The sequence below is a fragment of the Lygodium microphyllum genome, chromosome 30, assembly GCF_053477565.2.
Source record: "Lygodium microphyllum isolate KBCC chromosome 30, Lygodium_microphyllum_v1.1.10, whole genome shotgun sequence".
In the NCBI taxonomy this organism is placed as follows: domain Eukaryota; kingdom Viridiplantae; phylum Streptophyta; class Polypodiopsida; order Schizaeales; family Lygodiaceae; genus Lygodium; species Lygodium microphyllum.
Window position 1 is genome coordinate 70,855,928 of NC_141164.1, and position 14,976 is coordinate 70,870,903.

Here is a 14,976-nt window from a genome sequence, read left to right on the forward strand (position 1 = left end):
TGAATGCAAGTCTACATACCTATCTTGAAAATTCTCTCCCTCAACATCAAGACTTGCTAGCAATTCGTGTTCATAACCTATAAAATTGTTATCATTTTGACCCCATGCTGCAAGGATTGCTAAGTAGTAATCTTCTCTAAAATAAAGAAGGTGTTGAATATCATTTAGCAATACGTATCTCTTTTTGTTGAGATGAGGTAACTGGGAAATGTTGGGACATAATCAAGAGGACCTTCTTCAATCTCTGCACTCAACTCGTATCTCCTTTTCTTCCACTTTTACAATGTTTTCACTTAAACAAAGCAACATCAAATCCCTACACTAATTAGTTCTCAACATCCTCCTAAAACATTTTCCCCTTTCTCTTCAACATCTTTATCTTTACTTGCAATATCCTTTGTCTTCTTCTCTTGTATTGTATCTAAAAAATAATTGTCCATATATTGAAGATATACAAGAAACCCAATATCCTTGTGGACAAGAAGACATTGATGTTGATTTTGATGAATAGGGCAATCTTCTTCCCACTTCTTATTTGCAAAGTTGTTCTAGCAGCATTGGTAGCTTCCACTACATCACTGTAAGGGCAAAACCCTCAATCTCTAGGCCCTGCACAAGTCTATCATAAGACTCCCTATAATCCTTCAATTTGTCTTCAAGATCCTTCAAGAGCTCTGGCAAATCAAAGGAAACATTGAACATATCTCTTATGTAAATTAATCTCGATGAATTTCCAGTTGCATGGAAGAAATCAAAGAGCTTCTCATCACATGTATCCTCCAGATCCTCTTCCTTCATTCCCTTTAGAGAAATCTTCCTTTTAGTCATCTTGATTACTCACAAAACCAAATTCTGAAACAACAAGACAAGTTTAGGAATACAAAGTACCAATCCACATTTTCTCACATCCAAAAAAGCAATTTGAATTTGTGTAAGTTAGTGCACATAGAATATCACAACCACATCATTTTACGTATGTACAAGATCAAAGCAAGATTGCTAGAAAAATCCCTTCATCCCATTTTTGGCTTTTTGATCTTTTGTGAGGCACTCACTCTTAGCTTTGAAGTTTACCCTTTTGATGTGAAGCATACTTATCAAGGAAACTTGAGCAAGGCTTTAATGTCCTCTTCCTCTTGGACCACCAAACACAAAACAATGGGCCATAATGACACTTTATTCTTCTCATTTCCTATGTCTAAATCCATGTATCATACTCCAATTTTACAAATGCTTGCATAACATATCATACATGTTTAAAAACAACTTAGTTACAGCTTGTAATTGGATGAAATCAAAACAAGCGTGCCTTATGAAATGAGAATCGAATCTTTAGTCAATGAAGCAGGCATGAAATTTTACATTTCATTTGAGCATTTCTTAAGTCTGGTTTGAAGACTTATGAAATGTGATAAGGAAGGTCAAAAATGCTTTGCGGATCCTCATTTTATCATGTTTCATCCGACAAAATTGATTGACTGAATCATTTCACAAGAAAAACAACTAATTTAATCATTTTCAATACCTTAAAATATCTCATTCAATCATTTTTCAATGCCTATAGAAAAAAATAAAAAATATAAGTTTTTTTAGGTGTACACGTACTCTTAGCTTTTGATACACAAAGGATGTGGTCATGAAAGAGAAAAAAAATGTGTGGAAAAAAAGTTTCCATAAACACCGGCCTGACTTTGTGTATTTATTTATCAATGGTCGCCATGCACTTATTCAAAAGTACCATGCACTAATTCATAAGAGTTGTATTTAAATTGAAAAAGAAGCACCTAAAAATCCTTCTATTCACTAAAAAAATGGTGCCATAAAGATGCTATCACATTCGAAAACATCAGTGACATGTGGCACAAGTTTCGAAGGCGACAACGGTATACCCACCAGACTTGTGAAGTAAATTGTGCATTATAACTGCCACATATGTGAGGAAATGTTCTTTTAAAACCAATTTTTGAACCACAAAAGTGATTTTTTGAACATTAAGCTCTTTTCATGCTCTGAATCACTAGCGCAAGGCAACTTCATTACAACTCAAAATTATTCATCAGTACCTAGCACACAAGGTAAGATTTCATCACCCAGCATATAAGATGCTAAAGTCTTGGGCCTGTAATTTTCTTTGACAAATCTTGGCTAGCTCAATAGTGATGTAATTTTCAAAATTGCTAACAAAATTTTCTCCGAAATTTTCTCCGAATCTGTCCAAATTTTCTCCAAAAAAAACCAGCATATGAAACATGAAAAGGCATAGCTCTCTCTCGTGCAGAGTACCCAATTTGTGTTTCATACATCGAATAATCATCAAGGTAAAAAATTTGGGCTACCATCGGGATGGAAACATACATTAATGGTCTCAAAGTTTATGATCATGATAGATTAGAAAGGCATTAAGCATCTTAGCATTGAAATCATGTTTGGGATCTTACAAACAACTGAGAATCTCCTAAGGCCACAAAATAGCCTATAAAGCTTTGTGATGGATTATCAGTCATATGTGTAATTTGTTATCCAAACATATGCAATCTTACTTTGAAGGTTTATCATTCAAAATAAATATCATTTAAATATCAATAGTCAACCAACTATTGAAGCATGTTCTATTTTGGGGTAAAATCATGGCAAGATTAAAAATTTTGGATTTTCTCTTGATTACATTTTTTGCCATGGGCGACATGCTCCTGTAGATATCTATGTCCAATGCCATCTCCTCATGAAGTGAAAGAAAAATGTGTCCTACTTTAAGGCTAACATCTAAACATCTAAAGATCTCTAAGTCTAGAAATAGGATATATAGATATAGTGGCTCCTCTCTAATTCTCAAGGTCAGTACGTGATCCTAGCTATGATGTGGTCCAAGATCGCTATGTGTCGAGGGGGGAGACTATGTATCCCAAAATAATGGCTCTGATTTGGCTATAATATGGGCCTCTCCATCTTCTATTAGGTGGTCAAGGTATCCGTGCTCGGCAAAGCGCAATGGCCTTGTCTAGTGTGACACCATGGCATTGGATGAGTGTAGTCTGGCGGGATGATTCTGTTCCTACTGAACTAGTAATGCTTGTGGAATTTGAGCTGTATAAGATATCTATCACTGCTCTCTACCTAGGTCTCTCTAGGTGAGCTGGTCTCCTATCTAGTAGTGTTGTGTGGCTGTGTGTGGTGACAAATGTGCAGGTAATCTCTCATGCACTTTGAAGCAAACACCAATGTCATTCAAGTACCTCATGACGTGTAGCAACTATGGCATATATAAAGCTAACAACTGTGGATGCATAAGATCCTTGGCTATGTCAATCTTTTGCTTGTTTGATTTAGGGCTGTCCTAATTTTGAGTTTTTCTTTTTGTTTCATTTGGAGATTTCAGATGGCTAGAACTAAGGCTACTACAAGAAAGCAGAAAGTTGATCCTAGATGTCTTGCTTCAAAGATCCATCAGTCCTCCAAGCCTTCTAAACTTGCAAGGAAATCAAAGCCAAGGAGAAAGTTTTCACAGCATGTTAGATGCCCAAAGGAGATTAGAAGTGCAATGAAGGCTCTGGATAATGCAGTTCCAAAACTACCCTTTCAAAGACTTATGTCAGAGAAATTTGTGGCAAGAATAGTCTTTATAGTTTTAGATGGACAAGGGTAGCTCTCAATTGCATCCACAAGAGACTACATAAGATTTTTTGATTGAGTTTTTCAAGATTTCTATATCTGTATTGCTCATGCACATAGGCTTACACTTATGGACAAAGACATGATAATTCTTAGGAGGTTGAGATACAAGTTTTCAAAGGTCCTTGAGCCAATCCTCCTTACTAATGTGAAGACTTTCAATAATTTAAATGTGCCTTCATATAGGAAAAAGAAGGTGATCTAGGTCCTAAGGTTGAAGATGTCACCCATGAAAAGAACACAAGACTAAATGAGAAAGAGGAAAAGGCCACAAAAGAGCAGGCAAATAAATGGAGGGAGTATAGAAGAAAAAAGGTAGAAGAAAAGGAAGTAGAGCAACTACCATCTTTTGAAGAAGAGCTATCTACCCTTCTTGAAAGGGCTGATCCTAAGGGCTTCAATGTCTATTGCTTTTTACGTGGTGATATTAACAAAAGATCTTATATTATATTTTTTTACTCTGGCTATGTTCAAATCCTCAAGATTAAATTGTAAAAAAATATTGATTGAAGTAATAAATCAAAAGCCTCCCATGCCTTCTAATTTACTTGCAACAATGTAATATAGACAAGTTACATTACTTGCAATAATGTAATATAGACAAGTTACAATAAGGTCTTGATTAAAATGGTTGGAACATAATTAAAAATTTCATTATATAAACTACCATAAACAAGTTTCAAAGTTTTACTTTATATTTTTGGTTGTAGTATCCTCATCAGGATGATAGTCACTCTTGTGATGGCTGGAGAGTAATTGTAAATGCTAGAAGATTGGTTATATTTATTTATCTTAATGACGATAAACTTGTAAAGGTAATGTGGAAGATACTAAACTTTAAGATAGAGGTTCATTGCAAAATAGTCCATTGATGATAATAATATAGTCCATTGTAAAAAATAACAATGAACTACAAATCTTTTCTTACAAACGTATATCAATTTTCAAGGGATTGCCATGCAAGTGAGCATGTTTGATATATAAAAGCAAAGGTCATGAAGTACATAATGGTCAATTGTATGAAACTAGCAAGAGCGGACAGTAGTGGAGACTTGGACATCAAGGAGAGGAGGTCCATGTAACTGTAGCAGGTGAAGCTATGCCTTCAACACCTAACGCAACCAAAGCATCATAGAAAGGCAAAAGGACTCCTAAAAAGGATGTCCCTTTGCCTAAGAAAAGTCCTCAAAAAAAGAAGTAGCTTTGCCTCATTGCTTGTAAGCCCTTGTGTATATAAGTCATGGAGATGGCTGACAAAAATTTGCCATAAAATTTGTACATGTATTTTATATTGATAGTAAATAAATATTTTCTTTAATATCTTTGCATTGTATATTCTTCTCTCTCCTTGTTGATATCTGCAAAAAATATGTTACAAATGTTTGTTAATCAAGAAGTTGAATCAAATATACACCTGTGGATATAATATGATATAAAAACTTGCTCATTTGTTATTAAGTTGGAACACAAATGAGCATGGTAATTCAATATCTTCATTATATAGATCCATCCTCACCTGATGTAGTGTACATGATGATCACCTGTGGATGTAATATGATATAAAAACTTGCTCATTTGTTATTAAGTTGGAACACAAATGAGCATGGTAATTCAATATCTTCAGTATATAGATCCATCCTCACCTGATGTAGTGTACATGATGATCTAACATTTAGGATTGCAATAATGTCCTCATTGAACCAAACATCAAGATCCACTATAGGATATTTGCTAAAATTATCAAGATTTTGATCTAAAGCAACCAGACTATCACTAATGTAATGACATCTACTATAATAAAAGCTTAGGATAAAATTTTGAGTAACAACCATATATTTACAAGCTATAGAGTCTTGATCTATCTTACATATAATTTTTTCTTCTGTCCTAGTGTCCCATCCCTCATCAACAAATTGTATGCCATGATCATATGTTAGTCTCTTCACTGAATGAATGCATGGCCTTTGATCTTCTTATCTCAGCATTAGCAAACAAATCAACAAATATATTTTACAGGCATAAACAAAGTAAATTTTCTTAGCCTACTTGAAATATTAAGTTTTAATGCTCTCTATATCTTAGAAAATATTTTACATCTATATCCCTCACTAGTAGCTAGACTTAGCAAAACTTGGCCACTCAAAGCTTGAAAAATCTAGCAAAGTAAGAGGGGATATTGATCCCCATTGGCTGCACTACATGCGAACAATATAATATTACATTCTCTTCAAGCTATGCATTCTTTCTACCTTCATACATTTCTTCTCCAACCAAACCATGCATAACATCAATAACATCAACAATAGATTTGATCGGTTGCCATTCCTCAAGATTAGAGGGGTAGACATGTACAAGACAAACAAATGTTATTACAGAAAACCTTAAACTAAGTTCAAGAAAAGAAAGACTTTCAGAATCAAATTCTTACAATTCGGTCTATGCATTGGAAGGTTCAAAGTTCCAGGTTTCAAATATAGCTCTCTATTCATAAACACATGTTGCACCAGTAACTCTTTTATGCTATTCTTATTTACTCCAAGCTTGAAATCTCAAATTCTACCCTTTGAAGCAAAGATGAATGAGCTTTCATATCTTCGTCTTTTCCTATGTTTTGCTTGTTGCATGTTGGACACCTTGTTGAAGGTTGAATTTCTATATCCATGGCGCGCGCGCGCGCACACACACACACACACACACACACACACACACACACACACAGGACTAGGCTACCACAAAGGAGGAAAAACACGATATCAATAAAAGAAAGGAGGGAAAACATGAGTGCCAAGCTTTTTGCTAATTTGAATTTAGACTAAAAATAAATATTGATAAGACAAATTTGTAATATTATATTATATTATATTATATATATCTTTTTGTAAAATACTTTTTTTCATTTTTAAAAATAGAAGTTTCTTTACAAAGCCTTTGCACCTATTTGGTCTAGAAGAGCACTCTCTCTCTATCTCCTAAAAGGCATTTTTGAGACATCAAAACTCCCCTAATTGCTAGCTAGTTAAACCATATAATTATACAACTCTTTACGAGTGGAGACCCTATGATACGCAATAATTACAAAAGAATTATGATTTTCCACATGCTAGCTAAGATATACTGATCTATTGTGGAGCAAGCCTTGAGTAACTAGGCTAAGAGGCATGTCATAGGATCAAGAGGTCAAGGTGGTTTTAGACAAGGATATACCACACTTGACCATATATTAACTCTAAGGGTTACTATTGAGGAAGGTTGAGCATGCAAAAAGAATATATTTTTCACTTTGTGGATGTCTGTAAGGCATTTGATATGATTCCATGTGCAAAAATCATGAGGAGATTATAGGATATTGGTGTCCCCAAGGAGATACAGTAGAGTATATATACTCTATATGAGACAATGGCAAGTAGAGTATGGGCTCCAAGGGGTGTCTCAAACCCAATCAACATCACTATCAAAGTGAAACAAGGATGCCTACTCTCATCCACCTTGTTTGGGCTCTATATAGATGAGCTCTCTTATATTGATAGAGAAGAAGGGGTTGGAGTTAGTTTAGCTAGATTGTTGGTCTCAATATTAATTTATGCATATGTCATTGTGCCTATATTTGACTCACCTAACAACATTGGAAAATTCACAACACCTTTCATATTAGTTTATTATGACCCTTTAGAGGCCAATTACCTATACACCCTGTCTATGAAAACCCACCTTTGTTAGATGAAGAGACTGAAATCCTTGAGCCTGAAGCTATTATAGGTACTGACTTTATGACCACTAGAACTGGCCGTAGATATTCTAGATATTTAGTCAAGTTTAAAAACCATCCTGTTGAAGAGGCCCAATGGATGCACGCTAGAGACTTAAATGCTTTCCCCACTCTGTTATCTCCACATTGAGCTAATAGCAATTGAGGACAATTGCTATCCCACCCCGGGGGTACGATGCCAGGAGGCATATTACACGGTGGATTCCGTGAGGTTTTACAGTGGATTCCGTAAACTTTGATTATCGGGGCTCATACAAAAGTGGATTCTTTGTGCGAGAAGTCGATGGTGGGGACACCTATCCTTTTCGGGCGTTTTGTTAATTTAGTGTGTACATGGGTGATTCCATAGTGGATGATTCCACAAAATACGGGGATGCCTATCCTTTTCGGGTGTTTTGTTAATTTAGTGTGTACATAGGTGATTCCATAGCGGGTGATTCTGCAAAATACATATTAAATTAATAAACATTTATGAGTTTAGAGTGCGCACTCATGATAAATTAAGGTTAGGATTGATTTCTAACCAATTGATTTATTTATGTAGCTTAAGACTGCTAGGTATTCACTTTTGTCGGTTTAATTGTATTATTTTACTAACGATTTTGTGAATGCTTCAGTTGATGTGTAGAGATAGTAGCAGTGGCGGTGGAAAGCATTGGAGGATAGCGTGTATTCGAGTTATCATCTATATTGTGATGGGCGCATACCTTAGGCATGGCGCCTATATTTTGTCGCGCCTATTTATCAAGGCGTTTGATATTTATTTATTATTTTTGTATGCGCATGGGCGCACGATTTAGATATTTGTATTTGGACATTGTATTGGGTATGCTTGACTTCTTGGGCGCCCATTAGCTTTATTTCCTATTTGGCACAAAAGCAAACTCAAAAGCTAAAGCATGCTATTTTGTAATTTGGACTATTATTTGAGCTTGAAGATGATTAATACATAAAATACATGCTTTGTGGAGCGCTCACACAAGGCATGGGGGGAGATTGCACCCAATTGGTCTCTTGTTCATGTCGTGCATGTCTTCTACATTGATTTGTGTGCAAAAAGTAGAATTCTTTTGTTCTTGGGGACCTTCTGACGCTCACTACGCGTGCTCACGGCATCCGATCTATGCACCAGTTCTTGTAATAGTATATGCCAATGGTAGATTAATAAGCGAAGCTAGAGATGATGATGCGATACCCCATTGGCTGTTGGTTCTCTAAGATCACATAGTAATAGTGATGAATGAGAATATGAAATAATATGTGATGCATATATACAATGAGATCAAGGGGAATGAACTCTTGGCAAGAGCTACAGTTGATTGTATTATGATTGATAGTATACAAGAGGTTCATGTATACCAAGATGGTGCCATGAGTGGTGCTATTTATATAGTAATATAAACTCAAATCATAGCTAGATGCCCTTGACTATTAACTCAGCAGAATGGTCAAAAAGTTTGTAGAAAAGTCATATAACGTGCAAGTAAGTTGTTCGATCCTCAAAACTATCCATGTGTAAAATGAAAGGAGCAAAAAACATTACTTTGGTTGACACATCTCTTAAACATGTTGTGCAATATGTTGTGCAATGTGTGAAGAATTCTCATTGAAGGATACATGAGTATTCTTGTGGTCTACACATTGGCATTTTGCAAAGTTGATGAGATTGTGAGCAATGAGTTTCTTAAAAATGTCATTGTGTGCATAAAAATGAATATGTATATATGAAAATTTCAATGTAACTAAGATTTTCTCTCTCAATAATATCCACATATGAGAAAGACAAGAGCAAAATACATTACTTTGATTGACACATGGTCTAGAGAATCATGAGTGACATGTGGTTGATACACAATGATGCAAGCATGAGTTGCGAGTATTTGTTTACACTCTACATCGTGTGTGAAGGAATGTCAATGGAGGATGCATTGAGAGTATTCCTATGCTCTATACATTGGCATAGGATGCATTTCCAAATCCAATGAGATTATGGCAAGTTGTACTTTTCCTTTTGGATATCATCGATACCATATCAATGTAGCTTTTCCATACAAAGCATAATGAAGCATGATTGATGTCAGTGCTTGAAGGTCTCTACTTTGGATCCTTTGATGCAACCTCACTCGTGGGGTTAGATATTTTGATGTTGATTGGGAAAGGTCTAACATATAGGGAGCTTATGAGAGCAAGAAGAATTTGTGATATGTAGATGAAATGCACATTTCTTTTGCTTTATTTATTTTGACAATATGTGTAAAACTTATATCACCTTTTCGTTCAATCAAAGCTAGTAAAATCTCATATTTATTTCTAGCTTGGAGTAATCAAAAGACATGTATGTTATAAAGCACTACCTTTTGCCTTTAGTCACTTATTTCTTGTGTGATTGTGTCACTTTTAAGTTGCTTCTAAGTTGAAATAAGTAAGATGTTATGAAACCCAAAAAGGTAAAAAGAGTTGCATTTTTTGAAACCTAACAAAAACAACAAAATTGCTTAATGAAGAAAAATTCAAGACCCAAGGGTGCTGCTTAGTAGACTTTGTCAAAGTCTCAAAGTAAAGTGAGCATAATGTAGCATGTGATTTTGCCTCCTCACTAAACACGTGACTACCTTTACTTGCTAACTCTTAAAAGTCTATTAAATACATGATTATGGCACCATTGTAAGGTTGCGTAAAACATTTAGTAAAATCCAAGTATGGGTTTCAAATTTGAGCATTATCCAAGACCAGAACTAGAGTCCTTATCGCCCTAGGGGTAAGGTTGACATTCTCTTGGTGTGAAATAACCTCCTATTGGATGGATGTTGGAGTTTATTTTTGGTTAGAATTTGAATATCCCTAGTCAAAACTTTGCAGAGAGCCCCACATTTACTAGGTTAGCAGAGGTACATGTAATAGTGACCCTTCCCCCACAAAGATAGTGGTCGCACCCTTGGTGTTGCCATGCAAAGTGTCAGAAAAAGAGTTGTTGATTGATTGGACTATGTACTTGTACAATTTGTAAGGGGCTTTCAATGACCAATCAAATACCACCCTTAGCCTTAACCCTGCTAGCATGGTGTTAGTCCCCCTTTTTTCAAGGGATGAGGGGGTGCTAGCAGGGGGGAAGGTAGGGGTTAAGATAACCATCTTTCTTGTGGACCACAGGGTGCACATAGGGTTAGTGGCGTTTAACTCTCCCCATTAACACTTGATGTTACCAACCTCAGAGGAACGGTAGCTGAGTTGGTAGTGACATTTGTCGAGTGCGATCATGAGTTCTATTCTTGGTTGGGAGGCATTTGGGGGGGGGCGGGGGGGAGGGGGGGGGGGGGTGGTGGGGGTTTTTACTTTGGGGACACAGGAGGAGAGGTGGGTGAGTGCTCCAACTAAAAATAAAATATGCCAAAAGGCACTGCGTTAGGGGGTACTTTGGGGACACATGAGTAGTGCGTCAGATAAAAATAAAATATGCCGAAAGGCACCGTAATTTAAAAAAAAAACGCTTGGTATGACGGAGCGTTAAATGCATTAAAAAAATATTATGCTAGTGAGTGTGTGAACTCTTTTGGGAGCTCAATTTTGTATTGGTTGGGAAGAAACATTTTCGGGTGAAGGTTTTCAAAGTGCAAGCTGAAGTGGGGGGGGGGGGGGGGGGATTAAAGCCGGAGAAGGTGGAAATGGTCGTCCCTATTTGAAGATGTAAAGGTACGTAAGGCTTGGGGGTGGGGTGGGGTCCACGTGGCAGCAAAGGGACAGGGGAGAGCGATTCCCGACAGGGAGATTCGCCCACCACGAGAGAGAGAGAGAGAGAGAGAGAGAGAGAGAGAGAGAGGTGTGACTTGCCTTTGAGCTTTGATTGGCCGTGAACCCGAAAATGGCCACCGGCCCATATGCCTTTTCCCCTATTTCTTTTTTCCCCCTCATCATTTTATTCTGGCTTTTCTCCTGACGTGGCGGGCCTCCTCCCTTTCACTTGTTAGCGCCGCCTCCTGGCCACCCGATGTAAAACAAGGCTTTCCTTGACCCTCCACGCCAGCACCACCCGCCTCGCGCCACGTGCCAACCCCTCCGAATCAGCCCCCCCCCGGCCCCACCCTCTCCGCGAAAGCGTTATTTACACTAGGGAATCGGGATCCCTTCATCACCATGTATATCCTATACCCTAAGCCCACCACAAACCAAGTCCCATCTTGCTGGGATAGGGTATCTCACCTTTCTCGATATTGTGCATCTTCAGTCCCTTCCATTCCCTCTCACACCTCCCTTCACTCTCCAAGAATGTGGCTTTCCTCCTCCCCTTCACTCACATGGACCCCTCCCCCCCCCTTCCCCCTTCCCCCTGCCTACTCCAACCTTAACAAATTCCAAAAGTTCCACCTAGGCTTGGCTAGCTAACAAGAAACACAAGAACATCCATTCTCTTCCAAAAAGTCCCAACTAGTTCTTTGGGTTCCTGTAGCAATGAGACCACACAAAGTAATCCTTGTGGGGCACATGCAGTGTAAGCTATCAAAACATGTGGAGTAATCCTTGTTGGACATATCCATCGTATGCCATGAGAACCTATGATGTGAATCACCTACTATACATCCATCCATTGTATGTCAATCTTGGTTGTTGTCTTCCTCAAGCTTAACTTGCGGTGTAAACTATCTAGTTTTGTGATTTTCCTTCACCTATCATCCCTATATCTTAAACCAATTGTCTTAGTAATTCTTTGATATCCATGCTCACGTGGGCCAATAATGTGGCAATCCTCAACATAGATCTCTTTCTTTTCTTGCATTAATGGGATCATTTGAAGATTTCGAGAGATTAAAGGGAATCATTAGATGTTAGAATACAAAACCTTCATGTTAGCTCATGTTATGTACATGTCCTTTTCTTTTCCACCTCAAAAGGGAGTTATCACTAAGGATAAAAGAGAGGGTGTGGTGTTAAACCAGCCTTCACAAAAAGTGAGGCATACTATAAAATGAATTGCAAATTAGAAAAAAAAACTTCAAATTTTAAACACACATGCTTAAGACCTTGAACTTTCCAAAAATCAAAATTATAAAAATGGAAAATGCATGGAATTTGATATAAACACCCCTCCAAACTTTTAAGTTATAAGTTTTTGTATCTATCGCAAAAGAATATTTTTCATGAACACTGGTTAAAACTCACTTGTTACACTTGACTATTGGGACCCTAACCATATAGCGTCAAATTTTTTGAACATCTTTGTGGTTAGTTAGAGCCATTTCATCACACACACGCACACATACATGCACAAACATATATATTTAAATTATAAAATGTAAATGTAAGCTTTAACCTTAAGAAAGGCTTCAAAATATGTGAGGATTTTCTACCAATTCTAATTACGAGCTCGAGGGTTGCACCTCTAGAAATGTAAGTGTATCACATGAGTTCACTAGTAGGGGGTATTTTATTGGATAAATTTTGGAATAAAAATATTAAGCTTACTGAAAGGGGTTTTAATTGTATTTGGGAAAAGAAGCCCAAAAGTTTCTTAAGATTGTCTCATAACACATAAGTAGAAGGGCTTTCAATTACCCTTTGATTCACATGTGATATTAGGGTTTCTTATTGTGGTACTCCCCCCCCCCCCCCCCCCCCCCCCCCCCCCTTCGATTGTGAGTTGTAATTACAATAAAATTTAGAGTTTACCCTTGAAGGTAATAAAATTTAGAGTTTACCCCTCTACTTACATGTTATGAGGTAATAAAATTACCTCTTTCTCTTGAGAGACTATTGTGTTTTACTCAAAGTGCAATTGAAAATCCACTTTCATAAGTATATTATCATAGATTTACTTACATTCTGTCATATAAAATAAAGTCACAAATCATGGATAGGCCACACTTTGTGTAGCATTATGAAAATGGAGTGTACTTCACACTTTAAGCCACATTTCACATGCAAGATTATTGTTGACCATACTTACTCCACACATAGATATCGTTTTGTTGTAGACATGCAATTACATGCTTGTTTTGCATTTTTTGAAGGAGAAGCTTCTTCTCCTCTTTTGCTTGTCTACATTCTCTTGTTGGTTTTGAGGGAAGCATGGCAACAATGGATCAAAGGTTTGGCTCATGAAAGGCATTCACTTGGATTGCGTGGCCATCTTCTTCTCCCTTTAGTGGTGGACTACAATGAAAGAAGTAGAAGAGCCTACTACAACTTTAAGTATTCATTCTTTCTTGGCTTTCATGGAGAGAGAGAGAGAGAGAGAGAGAGAGAGAGAGAGAGAGAGAGAGAGAGAGAGAGAGAGAGAGAGAGAGAGAGAGAGAGAGAGAGAGAGAGAGAGAGAGAGAGAGAGAGAGAGAGAGAGAGTTGTTGAGTTAGAGCTAGAATATAGGCCAATTATGTGAGAAGTAGCTAAGACTTACTATTTGCTTATAATAACCATCAAATGCTTCCAAAAGATTTATGCCTTTAAAGCTTCAATACGAGATCTACTCATTATATAATAAGTTGTTTTTACAACTTTACCCTAATGTATTGGGCCCATAACATGTTGTATTGATAGCTTTAGCTCCTAAGATATTGAGCACACCTTTCTTTTTAACATAGGTTTTGTTGTTGAGAGAAGTGGTGCTTGACATTATTTGTAAGTTCATGTATGCAGTAAATGTATCCTATAAGCAAAGGAGAGAGGTGTCCTATTGTTAGATATGCTCAATGCCCCACTCTCATAAGGTGCCACCAATGATCCATGGTGCTCAAATTTGTAAGGCCTCCATTATGAGGAGAAGCCAAATGTCAGCCCGGACATTGGTTGATTCCTGACTTGTATATCAGATGAGGTCTATGTGACCAAATGGTAAAAAGGTGACCATTGTAGGTCTAATCTTTGGGTTGGACTGAGTAGTTAAGCTGGTAGCAACTCGAGGCACATTGCATCGAGTTGCGGGGTAAGGAAGTTAAAAGGGTCCCCTATTGTGCGGTTTAGGGGCCACGGAAGTGACCCTTGGTTGGGGGGTCCTAGGGGGGCCAGTGGCCCCCCTAGCGGGGGTCCGAGGGGGGGGGGGCAATGCCCCTAGCCCGATGGCAAAGGGAATATTCCCTGGCCGACTAGTGGAGGCTCATATGGTAGGTTGGTCATGTTGTTCCAGCTAGCCTTAAGCTCTTCACCTATCTTCTGTCTAGATCACCATCTAAGCTTCATAATGGAAGCGCATGGGTGGACAAAGCCATCTCTATATCAGTTGTTTGGAGCTAAATACATTTTCTAATTCTCCTCTTATATGTTGTGTACTCTCTATCTCTATCTCTTTCTCAGATTCTATTCACTGTGCGCAGTGTAATTTTTACATGGTATCAGAGCCCAGGGGGATCTAGGGATCGAAGAGTGTGCAAGAGGCAAAGGCTTCAACAGCAAAGAGGAACAATGTCGTCTTCCGAAAGCAGTTCTGGTGCTTCAGGAAGTGGAGCAGGAGGTGGTGCTGCTGTACTAGCTATTCAAACATTGAGGATTCGTCCACCAACCTTCAGCGAAGGCAAGTTAGATGGTACAAACTATACCTTGTGGAAGTTCAAAATTA